At 37.3% G+C, this 9,377-nt stretch overlaps 1 long non-coding RNA gene across 1 annotated transcript; it reads right to left on the bottom strand.

Moving 5' to 3' along the window:
* Window positions 1–212: 212 nt before the first annotated feature.
* On the bottom strand, window positions 213–8,771 carry LOC142544946 (uncharacterized). The gene is made up of 3 exons (XR_012820151.1): window positions 8,620–8,771; window positions 6,273–6,326; window positions 213–441 (listed from the first exon to the last, which is right to left on the bottom strand). It is a non-coding gene; the product is annotated as an uncharacterized LOC142544946 (long non-coding RNA).
* Between the last annotated feature and the right edge of the window lie 606 nt (window positions 8,772–9,377).

Genomic DNA, 9,377 nt, shown 5'->3' with positions numbered 1-9,377 from the left:
AAGAAAAACAGCCAATGAGATGCACTGTGACACACTGACCCGTTTTAAAATAATAATCTCTATAATGCGGAAGCTTTAAAAATAGACTTGGAGGAAAGTATGTGCTTTAAAAAAAATTTGACAGAGTTTCCCCGTAAAAAGGAACTCACAACATGTCTCAAGCAATAAATCCAATACATCATAAAAATTCTCACAACTAATACATAAAGATATACAAAATCAAAAGTATTGCATTTGATTACCAAAATAATTTAGTTAAGGTTAAACTCCCAAAATATCAAATGTTATACAACAAAAGATATTCACCACTTCAACCATTTCAAAACAAAATAAATTCTTAATCATCCATAGACAAAATAATCATTTCATCCTTCCTCCAAGATTGGCACATTTTTTTCTTCTGTCTCGACACCCCGCCGTATGAATCTCGGTTACCTGCATCTGCATCTCATGAACATAACTGAAATGAGTTATGAAAACTCAGCAAGTAGACCTTTAAATAACAAGTACATATACCATAGTGTAAAGAAGGAATCCATACCATTTCTTAACCATAATATGACATCAGTCAATAAAATGCGTATATAACAATTATAAGATGGCATCTATAGAAAAATTCATTTCTTTTCATTTGTATGGCATTAATAGGTCATCAGTCAATGGTACGCATGTACGTCTCAGTCAAGTGGGTTTAGAATTACCATAGGTAACACCACAATATCATATAACCATCAAGCCATAAAAACATTCATTGAAACATTTTATCAAACACGTGTTGTGCGTGCTAAAGAATTAGCTCCTTTACTTTGCTCTTGTCAACAATTTCATTTCTATTCAATATTCTTTACATACAATATACATAATCAATGATTTAAAGGAGCTAAAATCAATAGGAACTTCATTTATCATATACATAGATAATGAGATGCATTCAAAAGAAAAGTCTACTTACAACCCAATATACAAGTAGTTGCTTAGCTCTCGAGGGATTCCTACAACACAATGATAATAATAATACCATCGATCATTATATTAACAACCTTACCTCAACATTCGAACCAAACAACCCAATATCTTTCCTTCAATCACTAACCCAAAGAAAATAAGCTTTCTTACCTTGATCCTGGACTCTTGAGGAGAAGAACTTCTAATCTCCAAGCAAAGATTAAGGCTTCAATCAAAGATTAATGTCTTGGAATAAATTGGATTGAAGGAGAAATGAGGAACCCTAGCTTCCAAGCCGATGGAGAGAAAAGAAGAGAAGGAAAATGAGTAAAAAATTGATCTCATTCGATTTTATGCCTTCCCAAACTTCAAAACACGTTTTTGCACTGTACAGGGCGTTGGGGCGATCAAGTTTTACAACCCTAGCGCGGAACTTACTGTCTAAAACCCAAAAATACAGACCCAGGTGCGCTGGGGTGGTCAAACATTACTGCCCTAGCGCGGCATTTTCTGTCCCAGCGCGCGCTCTGCGCACAGATTCTCCAAAGATTGCTTTTGAAACGCCTCTTCCCTTCATAATTAGAAAACGTGGTAAACACAAAAGTTGTATCCCTATATCTTGGCTTGCATCTCCAATTGACCTCATGTCATTTGGATATAGGAGTAAAAATTTATGCTCCATCTCTAAACATGTATCAGTGCAGGAACGACGATACACACAACACACTTCGGGGAGCTATTGACTTATCTTCCACAATGATTTGAACAAAACTCAAAACATGATAATTATATCCTTATGTCTTATCTTTCTAAAGAAAGTGACCTCAAATCATTTGGATCAAAACACAAAATATTATGCTAAAAATCAGAACTACTGCCATAGTTTTCATACCAATTTAGCACTTCCAATACCTATTTGGCTCAAGATCAACTTTCTATTCTACCCATCCATTATCTATTCCATTCCTCGGGTTCCTATGTTGCTTCTTCGATGACATGATTACTCCATAACACATTCACGATCCCAATTTATTTGTTTCTAAGAACTTTAACCTTTCGATCCAGTATTTGTACCGGCCATTCATGATAACTCAAATTTGGCGTTAAGTCTAGTGGTTCGTGACGAAGTACATGAGTTGGATTCGAAACATATTAACGAAGCATTGAGACATGAAATACATTATGCACTTTATCCAAGTCCGAGGCAAAGCCAATCGATAAGCTCGCTCACCAATCCTATCAAGAATCTCGAAAGGTCAAATAAACGAGGACTCAACTTCCCTTTCTTCCCAAATCTCATAACTCCCTTGAGAGGAGCTATCTTAACAAACACGTGATCACCTACCTCGAATGCCAAAGGCATTCTTCGAACATCTGCATAGCTTTTCTGTCGAGACTGAGCAGTTTTCATTCTTTCTCGAATCAATGCTACAACATCAACCATTTGTTGACCAACTCTGGTCCTAACATTTTTCTTTCACTTACTTCATCCCAAAACGAAGGTGAACGACACTTTCTCCCATACAAAGCTTCATAGGGTGCCATGCCAATCGAGGACTGATAACTGTTATTATATGTGAATTCCACAAGAGGCAGCTTCAAATCCCAACTTCCAGGAAAATCAATAATGCAGGCTCTTAACATGTCCTCAAGAATCTGAATAACTCGTTCTGATTGTCTATCACTCTGAGGATGATAAGTTGTGCTGAAGGCCAACTTTGTACCCAAAGCTCTATGCAGACTCTTCCAGAATTCAGATGTAAATCATGGATCACGATCAGAAACAATTGACACTGGTATCCCATGAATTCTAACAATCTCTTGAACATAAGCCTCAACATATTGATTCATCGAATAAGTTGTCTTGACAAGAAGAAAATGTGATGACTTGGTTAAACGATCAACAATAACCCAAATTGAATTATAACATTTCTGCGTCTTTGGAAGTCCGACAACAAAGTCCATTGTGATGTGTTCCCATTTCCACTGAGGTATCGGCAATGACTGCAACAATCCTGCAGGTCTTTGGTGCTCAATCTTAACTTGCTGACATGTTAGGCATTCAGAAATATACAACGCAATATCCTTCTTCATACCTGGCCACTAGAAGAGTCGACGAAGATCTTGATACATCTTGGTATTACCTGGATGTATCGAATATGGTGCGGTATGCGCCTCAATCAAAACATCTCGTCGAATATCATCGCCGATAGGAACTCAAATTCGGCCTCTGAAGGTCATCAACCCATCACTGTTTAAACCAAACTCAGAATTTCCTTTCAGCTCAGCAATAGATCTCATTTCCATCAATTGCTTATCATTCTGCTATCCATGTTTAATCCTATCATTCAAAGTAAGTCGAATCACCAAAACTGAAAGTCGAGCTATCGTACCTTTCTCGACCAAAGCGATCTCATTCCTTTGCAAGTCCAACAATAAAGGTATTTTGAATCATAGAACTCAACACAACTCCTGATTTCCGACTCAATGCACTTGAAACTACATTCGCCTTCCCAGGGTGGTAACTAATAGTGCAATCATAATCCTTAACAAGTTCCAACCATCTCCTCTGACGCATGTTCAATTCCTTTTGAGTAAACAGATATTTAAGGCTTTTATGATCTGAGAAAATCTCACACTTTATTCCATACAAATAATCTCGCCAGATCTTCAAAGCGAATACCACAGCTGCCAACTCAAGATCGTGAGTCGGGTAATTCTTTTCATAATCCTTCAGCTGACGGGAAGCATAAGCAATTACTTTACCACGCTGCAGCAATACAGGACCGAGTCCTTTCTTATAAGCATCAGTGAACACTACAAAGTCTTCAACTCCTTCAAGAAGAGACAACACTGGAGCCGATGTTAATTTATCCTTCAACTCCTGAAAACTTTGTTGACACTCATTTTTCCATTCAAATTTAACCGTCTTTCTTGTCAATGCGGTCATTGGCAGGGCTATCTTTGAGAAATCGGCTATAAAACGACGATAGTAACCTGCCAAACCAAGAAAACTTCGTACCTTAGAAACTGTCGTAGGAATAAGTCATTTCTTCACTGCTTCTATCTTTGTTGGATCCACTGTAATTCCATCTTTAGAAACAATATGGCCTAGGAAAGTCACTTGGTCCAACCAAAACTCGCACTTCTTTAACTTGGCATATAACTGGTTATCCCTCAATTGTTGCAACACAGTTCTCAAATGTTCTCGATGAAGTTCTCGAGTCTTCGAATAAACCAGAATATCATCAATAAATACAATGACGAAACTATCCAAATAAGGCTGGAAGACTCGATTCATAAGATCCATAAAAATTGACGGCGCATTAGTTAACCCGAAAGACAATACCAGAAATTCATAATGACCATACCTAGTTCGAAAAGAAGTGTTATGTATGTCATCTTCTTTCACTTTCAATTTGTGATATCCTGATCGCAGATCAATCTTAGAAAATACCGTTGCCCCTTGTAATTGATCAAAAATATCATCAATTCATGGCAAATGATACTTGTTCTAAATTGTAACTTTGTTGATCTCTCGGTAGTCAATACACAAATGTAGTGACCCATCTTTCTTTTCACAAACAACACTAGTGTCCCCCATGGTAAAGAACTCGGTCTAATAAAGTCCTTATCTAACAGTTCTTGCAATTGGTTCTTTAATTATTTCATTTCATTCGGTGCCATTCGATAAGGGGCTTTAGAAATAGGAGCAGTACCAGGTACAACATCAATGATAAACTCGACTTCTCTATCGGGTGGCAACCCCGGCACATCATCGGCAAAGACATCCGAATACTCTTGAACAATTTCAATACCATTCACATCCACATTATATTCCTTACTCATATCCATTACTGACGCCAGAAATCCTTGACACCCCTTAACCAACAACATCTTATTCACCTTCAAGCAAGAAATAAAAGAAGTGCCAAGCGAAGTACCTGAACGCTTGAAGACCATGTTGTCACCTTCTTCTGTCGAAAATCGCACCGTCTTTTCAACACAATCTATTACTGCACGATACGATGATAGAAAATCCATACCCAAAATCACATCAAACTCTATCATAGGAATCACAATTAAATCAGCAAATAAGATTCTCTCATTCACTTGAATAGGACAAGCTTTAATCACAATTGTAGGATAAATCACATCGCCCGAAGGAAGCAATACCCAACGATCTCATGAAAATTTCAGACATAAATGAATGTGTAGCTCCAGTATCAATTAAAGTAAGAGCTACATTGCCTGAAATCATAATAGTACCTGATATAACCGACGTATCTGGATTAACACCCTCTTTGGTCAAAGAGAAGATGCGATTCGTCCTCGGCCTAAAGATTGGGTGCAGTTGATGGCAATGGGACCTGCACCTCCACATCTGTAATATTTGTTGCTCCCTACGATACATTCACCCTTTTGTGGCTTGTTACATTTGGGACATAAAGGCCTATTCGTCTCAGACTGAACCACATAAGCCTTACCTCGATGTTCTTCTTTTCCTTTGCCTTTGTATCCCCCTTTCCAACTTTGGTTCGAAGCTTGGATCTTTTGATTAAAACTTTGTCTTCTCAATTGCCTTTCCTTCTCAATCTCTTTCTCGTCTTATTCTGCCATAAGGGCTTTCTCCACGATCTCTTTGTACGTTGTGGCCTTAGGCATTCTGACATCCCTCCTCATCTCAGCTCTCAAGCCTCTCATGAAGTGTTCCCCTCGATCTTTGTCATTCGAAGCAATAAAAGGAACGAACAGACATCCTTCTTCGAACTTCAATATATAATCATTCACATTCAAGTTTCCCTGCTTTAGTTCCAAGAACTCCTTCACTTTCTGTGTCTTGACATTCGTGGAGAAATATTTGTCATAAAATAGCTCCTTGAACGCATTCCATTGGAGGGTTTGAACGTTGACAGTTACCTTCGTGGACTCCCACCAAATGCGTGCAGTCTTTGAAACGTCTCGCTCATTTTTAAAATTCTACTGGACATTTTTTTTAAATAAAAGCTCGCATTTTCGAAATTAACATTTAAAATAATTGTCTTTATTTTACAATAAAAATATCACTAGTTTAAAATGACCAACATCAAACATAAACGTAAAGGAGTAAAAATCGTAATAGAAAAATATAACATGTACAAAAATGATCTTAAATATTTGTCAGTAAAAATAGCGCAGTTTAAAATAACCCAACTCGTCTAAAATTATACGTAAACATAAACGTGTAAAATTCTTAAAATCATCAACGTATGAAAATATTCATCTCCTCTCAATCTCATAAATTGTAATGCGGAAAAACATGTGGTCCTCGGGTCGTGTCACCTTACCAGGTCTGCCTACTCAGAGTTCGGCACCTCCAGTCTCCTCATCATTAAGCTCACCTGCATCACACACGCCTAGTGAGTCTAAAGACTCAACACTCCTGCACCGTTAATAACAAGTACATATACCTAGCACACAGCAGTGAAAAATATCATACTCAACATATCTTTCATGAACTTAAAAGCATAATGTAAACGTGTTGTGTAAAATCATGTCATGTCAAAGCATGTCATCTCATATCATCATATACGTAAACATATCTTTCATGAACTTTAAAAGCATGAACATCAAAGTCTCGTGTAAAATCATGTCGTGTCAAAGCATGTCATCTCATATTATCATATACGTAAACATATCTTTCATGAACTTTAAAAACATGAATATAACATGTCGTATAAAATCAAGTCGTGTCAAATCATGTCATCTCATATCATCATATACGTGTCAAAACATGTCATCTCTTGTTATCATGTACGTAAACGTGTCGTGTAAAATCATATCGTATTAAAGCATGTCATCTCATGTCATCATATACGTATACATTTTCTTTTTAATTGAATTCAGTTCATTAGCTGTGACTTTCGTATCAGCTCTATCGATGGATCCATCTACATGTAACCGTGGTACCCGACGGCGAGGGACATCAGCGGCAGTATTACCCGTCCACTGAGCCCGGGCCTTAGCTCATCATATCTCATATCATGTCAATGGAAATACGATCGTCGGGCTCCCTCTGGGGCCTTCTACCATAAACGGGCTCCCTCTGGGGCCTTCTACCGTAAACGGGCTCCCTCTGGGGCCTTTTCCCTCACGATATCTCCAATCATATCATCATGTCATCGTGTCATCGTATTAGTCACAACTAAATCACTTCCTTCAAAACGTGTCATCATATTCATCACTTAATAAAATAATGCATATACGTAATTTTTCGTTTAAACCAAGCATGCACCGTATTTATTATAATTGCGTAAAAATCGTAAACATGATGCATAAACATTTAAAACATGATAAAATGTGCTCAGGGCGCTGCCAGGACCAACATCTCACCCCGGGTGCAAAATGACCATTTTGCCCCTGTAAACTCAAAAATTACCGTTTTCTCCATAGATGTAAAATTTCATGTCTTTGACATTTTCTTAATTCCATTGACTCTAACATGTCCCAAATAATTATTTAAGCCTACATGAACTTTTCCATATTTTTATTTGGCTTAAATCAATTACTTAAAAATTAATCTTTAACTATAACATATTAATACGTTTTAATCCCGAATTAAACCAAACATTATCATAAAATTCCCAAATTAAAAACTTAGACTTCTAATAATTATTTGAACTTAAATAAAATTTTCCATAATTTTATTAAACTTAAATCTAAGCATTTCAATTTAATTCTTTAATTAATGTTTCGTGCGGCGACTAAATCCCGGATAAATCTAAAACTCATTATTTTGATCCGAAACTTACCAAACTCCTTAAAACATCCCAAAACATATTTATAATCATTCCTAGATGTAAACTCGAGCTCATATCATAACTTAACCGAATTGTTTTAAAACTTAGACTGTGGTTCCGTTTTCAATCCGATTCGATTCAACATTTATCCAAATCTTTCCCAACTTTTACCATATTTTAAAAACCACTTGATAGGCCCTAAACAATGTCATTAAGCTGATACCCCACGGCTGTAAATTTCCAGAATCTAAAATCCACTCTCGGTCCTATCCCATTACCCCACCTCATGTGCACATATCTCTCAAAAACTCACACCTCAAGCTACCCTGTCGTTCCAGCAATAAACCCACCTACTGTGGACTTAGACCAGACACCAAGGAACGCCCCTGAACCAGGCCACCCACCCCATGCACACCCCTAATCGCTAGGAACCCGGATCCGCAGCAAGTTCCTTACCGAGACTCACTCTCCTTTCTCTCGCCCGATCACCCATTCTCTTGTTTCCAGCATGGCTCGAGCCATTCCAGACCCTGACTCAGATCCACCAGGGCTGGAGAAGGCCTTCGCACGGCTGATGTACCAGAAGCAAAGGATCGAACCACTACACCAAGTCCCGATCTGCACAGCCTCCACGGCTTAGGACAAAACTCGCTCAAATTCCCACTCCTGCACCTACAGCTCTCACTCTCGATCTATTCCTGTCCTTGACAACCCCACACAGTAGCCCCTTGCACATATATTCAGAAAAAACATGAGCCACACTAATAGAAACGATACACACATAAAAACCGAAAAGATCATTCATGGAAATGCTTAGATCTAAACATTTTATGCATGAACACCATCAACAGTATATAACACGGGTATGATGCAGAAAAAATAGTGCAAAGCGTGCCTGATGATGTTTGAAGAACAAAAACGAGACGAGGGAGACCCGGATGAATTCCTTTCGCAAGAACAAGAGCAAACCGAAGCTTCCTCAGCTGGAGAATGCTGAAACCGAGAATAAAATGTTCTGAAAATGGGGGTGTCGGTTGGTGTGAGGGTGGTAGGGTTGGGGTTTTGTTAGGGAATTAATTATATAGGAATAATTTAGTTAATGGGCTCCAAATTTTAAATGAAAAATGAGTTAGAAGAGTTTTAAGTCCAATAAGCTTAAAAGTTGGCCCATTGAATCCAAACATACTCCTGAAAAATATTTCGTGTTGAAAAAGTTTTTGAAAGTAATAGCCGAACCCTGAAAAAGTCCATCGATACGATAAAATTTGCGTACCGGATAAAATAAAATCATGCAGGTAAAAATTACCTAAAAATCCCATTTTTTAAAAATACACTTAAAAACACTTATATTAATTAATAAAAATGAATCATGTAATTAAAATAATTTTCCTGAAAATTCTCCGGTCTCCGATCCTCGTTTGAACGCGAAATGAAACTTAAAAGTCTTTAATGCATGAACCTTTAAAATTTCATGAAATAAATTCTACAATGCAATATTTATGCATAAAATGCATAAAAATAATTAAACACAATTTAATGAAATAAACAAGCATTTAATGCTTTAAAACAATTTAATAAAATACCAAAGAAATTTAATAACTTGCATGCATGTGGTTTATGTGACCCTTCAAATTCTCGGGACGTTACAGTCTT

This window comes from Primulina tabacum, chromosome 5 (genome assembly GCF_025594145.1).
Source record: "Primulina tabacum isolate GXHZ01 chromosome 5, ASM2559414v2, whole genome shotgun sequence".
In the NCBI taxonomy this organism is placed as follows: domain Eukaryota; kingdom Viridiplantae; phylum Streptophyta; class Magnoliopsida; order Lamiales; family Gesneriaceae; genus Primulina; species Primulina tabacum.
The sequence above is the reverse complement of the archived record's forward strand: the minus strand, read 5'-3'. Positions and strand labels throughout refer to the sequence as shown.